A 7,731-nucleotide genomic window follows, 5' to 3' on the forward strand; every position below is an offset into this window, starting at 1 on the left:
AAGTTCGTGGCAGGGTGCATCGAACAGGTCAGAACACTGAAGACTCAAAAACTTCACTTAAGGCAAAATGTATAAGCCTCACTGAACGAGCGTGATTCGGTATACGAGGAATAATTATGAGGATTTAAAAATTGTTAGGGTCCTTTTTACTGGGAATTTTAATCAACACTCAGTTAGAATCAGACTTCAACTACCCACCAGACTTTTAAGTCGAGGGCCACCACCGGGCGCCGAGTTGATGAACTTAGAAAATTTTCGAGCAGATCTGAACTTAGTCACTGAAGAGGGTTCTTGCTTACACCAGTGATCGATACCGCGGCGACATCAGCCAACACCAGCAGTGTTACGGTGAGACCGACCGCAACTGCGAGACGGTGTTTAGGGCCATTAAATTAATTTTTAAGTGCGCCAATTACTCAAAGCTTCACTATGAAGACTTACATTTTAGCATCATGGATAGTTGCTTTCAACTCCTAACGTAGGTGCGATGTACTCCCATCTGCAGCATTATCTATTTTCAATTAACATTACGGCGATCACTGGGCGCATCACGACTCTCATTAATTTACTTGCGTGATTATTAACATAATTCCTCACATTCCCCTACAACAATATGCTTAGGTTTCATTATTTCCGCAGGCTGCCATTTATCTACGATTTTCTTCCTAGAAGAATAATGATGACATAGGTTGCCATTTGTTCTACGATCATTTCATTGGAATAAAGCAAAGTAATTCTAATTTACGCCTCGTTTAGTAGATATTCTTCCTGTTGTTATTTCGGAGCGTACCTGGAACGTCAACACACCCTTTATGCAGCGTAATTCAGCTGCACATAATGATAGGTTTTATGTAACTCAAAATGCTTTCGAAATCCATATGCGATACTTTTACATTCTCTCGCTTTCTACGCGTGAACTATTACTCGTACAGAAAAAACCAACAGGATCTATTTGCAGGAAATTCAATGTGGTTAAATAGTGTACTGGGATTCATTTTCGCTGGATGGCACAGTTTCGAATTATAAAGAAAAACGCGTTTGAAGATCATATTTGTACATTCCAGATTAAAGCGAAAGCTACAGCCTCTAGCGAAAACGTATCCTAGTACAAAATTTAACTCCTATACATTTTCTACGAAAAGATTCTGCTAACTTTTTCTGTAGGACTAATAGCTTGCATATAGCGAATGGCAGAATATGAAATCTTTCGTGTGGTATATGACGGCGTTGGGGGTTGCATAAAACCTATGGGTAGGGGTAACTGAGTCACCATGCATAGAAACAAAAACGACCCCCAGCATTATCATCGCGAAAAAACTCAAGTTGATTCTCTACGCACTTTTCTTTCACTGTGGAACATTTTTCCTGTGTATGTAGGTCTGGATTGTAGAAGTCTTCACATCGGCTGTCCAGGACACAAGGTATAAAATGCATTGCAAGAGCTGTGCCACATTCACTCGGGTGATTCATGTAAAAAAGTTTCCGACTTCATTGCGACTTCACGACGGGAATTCACAGACTCTGAAAGCGGAATGGCAGCTGAAGCTAGGAGCATTGGACATTCCATTTCGGAAATCGTTGGGGAATTCAACACTCTGAAATACACAGTGTCAGGAATGTACCGAGAATACCACATTTCGAAACATTACCTCTCACCACGGACAAAGTAGTGACCGATGGCCTTCACCTAACGATCGAGAATAGCGGTCAGTAAACTCTTCCGGGCTAAGTTGCCGTGGTCGATCTGTAGAACTTCTTCTCCCTGACGTTTCGTTCTCAACTACGGAGAACATCTTCCGAGGTGAGTCGACGACTGGCTGCTAGGAGCTGGGGCCGCCGCTTATATAGAGATCGTAGGGGGCGCCACCACACGTCACGTGGCGTCGATGTGCACCTATCTCTGGCTATCGTCTGTTCTCTCGATTGCAGGCAATCAATTGTCACGTGATTGATGCAACGTCGACCGCCATATCTTATCCAATTTTAATCCTTCTTCTTTACGATTAAAATTGTATTGATGTTTGTGGATTTCAATTGCCTCTCTATACATACGTGTATAATAGTGCGACGTCCTCGCTAGCACGCTTGTTTCACCAAATTTTATTTCGTGATCTCCATCCTTAAAAACATGTTCCGCTACTGCCGATTTGTCGATATGTCCCAAGCGACAGTTTCTTTTGTGCTCCGTCAACCGTGTATTGATGCTTCTTTTTTTTTGTAGTTCCTATGTAAACCCTGCCACAACTACACGGAATTCTATATACTCCTGGGATGGCTAGGGGGGTGACGAGCATCTTTTGTTGATCTTAGGCATTCACTAATTTTCTTATTAGGTCTAAAAGTGGTCTCTACCTGAAACTTGGCTAGTACTTTTCCAATGCGATCCGTGATATTATGGATGAACGGAAGAAATACTTTTCCAACTGATGGTTGTTGCTGTCTCCTATTTTTAGGTATTTTTCTATTTGTGTGAAGTGCTCGGTTAATCTCGTTTTTCGTATAACCATTTTTCGCAAAGGCCATTCGTAAATGATTTAGTTCTTCTTGTAAGTAGCCTGGTTCACAAATATTATTGGCCCTATCCACTAGTGTTTTTATGACCCCCCTCTTTTGCCTAGGGTGGTGGTTTCAGTTCTTATGGAGGTAGCGATCAGTATGTGTACCTTTCCTGTAGACCTCCTAGCAGCCAGTCGTCGACTCACCTCGGAAGATGTTCTCCTTATTGAGAACGAAACGTCAGGGAGAAGAAGTTCTACAGATCGACCACGGCAACTTAGCCCGGAAGAGTTTACTGACAAAGACGCCGGCCGTGAAAGCCTACATGGAATGAGAATAGCGGTGTTTGCGTAGAGTTGTCAGAGCTACCGACAAGCAACACAGCGTGAAATAATAGCAGAAATCAATGTGGGACGGGTGACGAACGTATCCATTAGGACAGTGCGGCGAAATATGGTGTTAACGGGCTTAGCAGCAGACGACCGATGTGAGTGCCTTTGACAACAGCAAGACAAGGCCTGCAGCTTCTCTCCCGGGCCCATGACAATATCGGTTCGCCCCTGGACGACTGGGAATCCGTGGCCTAGCCAGACGAGTCTCGACTTCAGTTGGTATGACCTGATGCACCGTCAACACTTTCCCATTTAGAAACGGGTATACAGGCAGCATGACTCCTTATTTTTGCAGGGGACTTCCAACGACTTGTTGAGTACATGACACGTCGAGTAGATCCATAACTCTGGGAAAAAGGAGGTCCGACATTATGTTAGCAAGTATCCCACGACTTCTGCCATCTCAGTGTGTAACAACGTAGAAAGGAGACTGAGTACACTAGTTCGCGAGTGTAACCGCATTGTCACTACATACGTAACCGTTGGGCATGACAATTATCGTATGCCAGTACAATCACAGATCGATTAGGAGTGAATATTGTTCTATATATAGAACTTTATGTAGATCACTTCGAATTTATTTTAATATTTAATGTCTATTCAGGACTGTATAACGATTACGTTGACTGACAAACGCTTTCGAGACGTTACCTGCTATGTGTCCACAGAACAAGAAAACATGACAAGAAGTGTATTCTCTAGATGGTGATTATTTATTAAAACAAATGTACCACAGTGTTCGAAACCGTACAGAAATCAATGATAAGCTACGAAACTCGCTGTTAACCCCTAAGCGCAAGTTGCCATGACTCAAAGAATACATAAACAGTGTGCTGTTTGGTCGATGGTGGACTACAATGACCTTTCTCTGTGCCTAGTTTTCGTTTGACCCGCCACATATGTTTTATTAATGTGAAGATAGTATAAGAAAGAAAACAACCACTTTCTTTGCACTGGACGAAATATGTGGTTTTTTAGTCTAAAGCATGGACTATAGTATGGAACTTTTTCAGACTCCATCAGCCTCTAATAGAGCTAATTTTCAATTGACACACAGCATCACTTAATTTTTGTCTTACAACTACACAGTCTTACAGCTTCGTTAAAGGCCATCTGATCTCGACAATCAATAATTTCGCCTTGTCAGTGGTACTCTTAAGTCAAAAAAATCGCGTACTCAACCTCATACTAAGTTACAATTTGCCTTACAGTCCTGCATGCTTCAGTAAAAGATAACGAATCAGCGAGTACGAAGCGACTATAGTGCCACAGTTCTCAGACTCGTAATACTCGCGGACCTACGGCGGGAAGGAAGGCAGGCTGTATAGTACTGCCTCAGCAGTGACGGCTTGGTTTGTAAAATACGCACCCCGCAACGTCAGACTCTTATTCACTCCATTTCTGATGTCTATCAACTAACCATTATGTCATTCACTGGCGACCTAAAGAAACTGGTACACCTGCCTAATAACGTGCGAGGCCCTCGTGAGCACGAAGTGTCGCAACACGACGTTACCACGTCTGTTGCAGGCCTGGACTCGACTAATCTCTGAAGTAGTACTCGAGGGAACTGACACCATGAATCCTGCAGGGCTGTCCATAAATACGTAAGAGTACGAGGGGGATGGAGATCTCTTCTGAACAACACGTTGTAAGGCATGCCAGATATCCTCAATAATGTTCATGTCTTGGGACTATGGTGGCTAGTGGAAGCGTTTAAACTTCATAGAGTGTTCCTGGACCCACTCTGGAGCAATTCTGCACGTGTGGGGTATCGATATGTCCTGCTGGAATTGCCCAAGTCCGTCGGAATGCACGATGGACGTGAATGGATGCAGACGATCAGACAGTATGCTTACGCACGTCTCACCTGTCAGAGTCGTATCTAGACGTGTCAGGGGTCCCATATCACTCCAACCGGACACACCCATACCAATAAGCCTCCACCAGTAAAACAGTCCCCTGCAGACATGCAGGGTCCATGGATTCAAGACGTTGTCTCCGTACCCGTACACGTCCATCCGCTCGGTACAATTTGAAACGAGACTAGTCCGACCAGGCAACATGTTTCCAGCCATCAAACGTCCAATGTCGATGGGCCCAGGCGAGGCATAAGGCTTTGTGTCGTGCAGTCATCAAGGGTATACGAATGGGGCTTCGGCTCCGGAAGACCATATCGATGATGTTCCATTGAATGGTTCGCACTTGTTGAGGTCCCAGAATTGAAATCTGCAGCAATTTGCGCAATGGTTGCAGTTCTGCCACGTTGAACGATTCTCTTCAGTCGTCGGTGGTCCCGTTCTTGCAGGATCTTTTTCCAGCTGCAGCGATGTCGGAGATTTGATGTTTTGCCGGTTCCTGATAATCACGGTACATTCGTAAAATGGCCGTACGCGAAAATCCCCACTTCATAGCTACCTCGGAGATGCCGTGCCTCATCGCTCGTGCGCCGACTATAACACCACGTTCAGACTCAAATCTTGATAACTTGACATTGTAGCAGCAGTGACCAATCTAACATTTACACCAGACGCTTTTTGCCTTATATGGGCGTTGCCGACACCAGCGACGTATTCTGCCTGTTTACATTTTTCTGAATTTGAATACGCATGCCTATATCAGTTTCTTCGGCGCTTCAGTGTATGACCCTGTTTTGTTGCTGCACAGTCAAGGAGATCGGCATATATCCTGAAGTGTAGTTACCCTTCAAATATAGGAAACGAATTACAGTGTGATACTGCACTTCATCAATGCGCTGCGACATTTTCCTGCGGCTCATTTAGTGGCGTGCGACGGTACTGTGGCGAGGGTATTTCAGTGTGCACCAAAACTGCAGACACGTGTCTGTAAACAAACAAGTGATTAATTCTGTAATTGCTTTATCTCGAAGTGATATTTTATACTTTCAGACTATCGTCATAGTACCTGCGCGGCCTTCGTAGCCGTATCTGTGCTTTTACTTGACAATTATGAAATTGCCGTCACATTTTGCTATGATATGTTATCTTCTTATTTGCTCAATGTTTTATTATGTTTCAGGCAAGCACAACGCTAGCTAGCAATGGAGGATGGTTTCAGTTTGCCCCGGTGGAAAGCGATAGCTTTGAAAGGTCCCGTAGCTGTTGCGGCGTGAACACAGGATGTCTGTCACGAGAGTTCTGGTGGAACGAGACCGGACTCATGGATGCTGCGTCTGTAGTAGGCCCCTGGCCATCCATTTCGGCTACGAATGCTGTTTCCCCTTTGAAAGGAGTTGCCGATTAGTCTCCAAAGAACTCCCACGTCTGATGAATTCACCTTCCAGTACATACAACGCAGAAGAGAATGATATGGCACCGCTACCCTACTGTAGGAAAACTCGTTGCCTTCCCTCCAAAATCTGGCTGTTGAATCATGTGAACGTCGTGGTTCGCTTTGCTTTGGTCCGTAGCACACGGCCAACGAGTGGAACCAGGCTACGAGTCAGTATCGACGTCCTGCACACTAAAGCGCATTCAGTGAACCAAGAACGGAAAATGCAGGGTTCCCCCGTGTTATGGAGAAGAAGACGAAATTCTCACTAGTGACTGTGGCGATGGAAATCCTAGTCTCTCCCCCCCCCCCCCCCTCCTGGTTGAATTTTTTTGTGAGATAGAGTGGTCGCAGGAGACGACGATTTCTTTTCGGGACCTGGTGTTGAGAAGACGTCTGGACCTGTTCTCGAACGCCATCTCAGACATATTGGATTCAGAGCTAAGTTGCGCGTCGCTGCAGATGTTAGCTGAGTTTTAAGACGTTTCGCATTTCGAAATTAGTGCTGTCCATTATCTGAGCAGCTCACAATTTGCTGAATTTTCAGCGCAACTTTGGGTTGCTTGATTACTTGTCTTATTTCGCGAGTCTTGCGCTCTATTACTTTGCATTTGCGAGCTGTGCTGATGACGAAATTTTGCCGCGCATCCCAGACAGTCTTCTGGTTAGATGCCACGTATCTTCCAATGTGTTCGGGGCACATTAAAATACAAATTAGTTTCATCTGAGCCACAGTGTGCCGTTAATGTGCAGAGAACTAATTATTCATAACATTAAGTACTTAGTAACCATTTTCTTTGTTCTATGCAGAACGTTGTTCAAAATAAACAGATCTCGTTCGGTGCATTATGCGCACGATTGACCTACAACTAATGCTCACTAGGGGAGCCATAAGTAATAAATATAGTTATTTACTTGCGGCAACGGCCTTGCCGCAGTGGTTACACCGGTTCCCGTGAGATCACCGAAGTTAAGCGCTGTCGGGCGTGGTCGGCACTTGGATGGGTGGCCATCCAGGCCGCCATGCGCTGTTGCCGTTTTTCGGGGTGCACTCAGCCTCGTTATGCCAATTGAGGAGCTACTCGACTGAATAGTAGCAGCTTTGGTCAAGAATAACATCTTACGACCGGGAGAGCGGTGTGCTGACCCCACAAACCTGCTATCCGCATCCTCCCCTAAGGATGACACGGTGGTCGGATGGCCCCGGTAGGCCACTCGTGGTCTGAACACTGCGTGCGTTTATTTAATTGCAATTCTAATTAGTTATCTCACTGTGATGCTATTTCCATTGCAAATGGAGGTGCATACATATCGGAGATTTTATTTAATTTGTTCACGTTAGTATATAACTAGCATTGCAGTCGCTCGTCTAGCATTACGATGCTGAAGTCGTAGGCAGACAGCGTCCACACTACTCCAGAGCCCCATTGAGATTTCGACATAATGTCTCACTGGGATCCTAACAGTGTAAAACCGTTAATTTCACGATAACTCAAACACTGCTGTAATTATGTTGCGGAATAAATGTAATATGATTGTTATCAATAGCCTC

The 7,731-nt window shown here is 44.7% G+C and overlaps 1 pseudogene; it reads left to right on the forward strand.

Moving 5' to 3' along the window:
• Window positions 1-7,098: 7,098 nt before the first annotated feature.
• On the forward strand, window positions 7,099-7,216 carry LOC124799753 (annotated as a pseudogene).
• Window positions 7,217-7,731: the final 515 nt, after the last annotated feature.

Source organism: Schistocerca piceifrons, chromosome 5, assembly GCF_021461385.2.
Source record: "Schistocerca piceifrons isolate TAMUIC-IGC-003096 chromosome 5, iqSchPice1.1, whole genome shotgun sequence".
Classification (NCBI taxonomy): Eukaryota; Metazoa; Arthropoda; class Insecta; order Orthoptera; family Acrididae; genus Schistocerca; species Schistocerca piceifrons.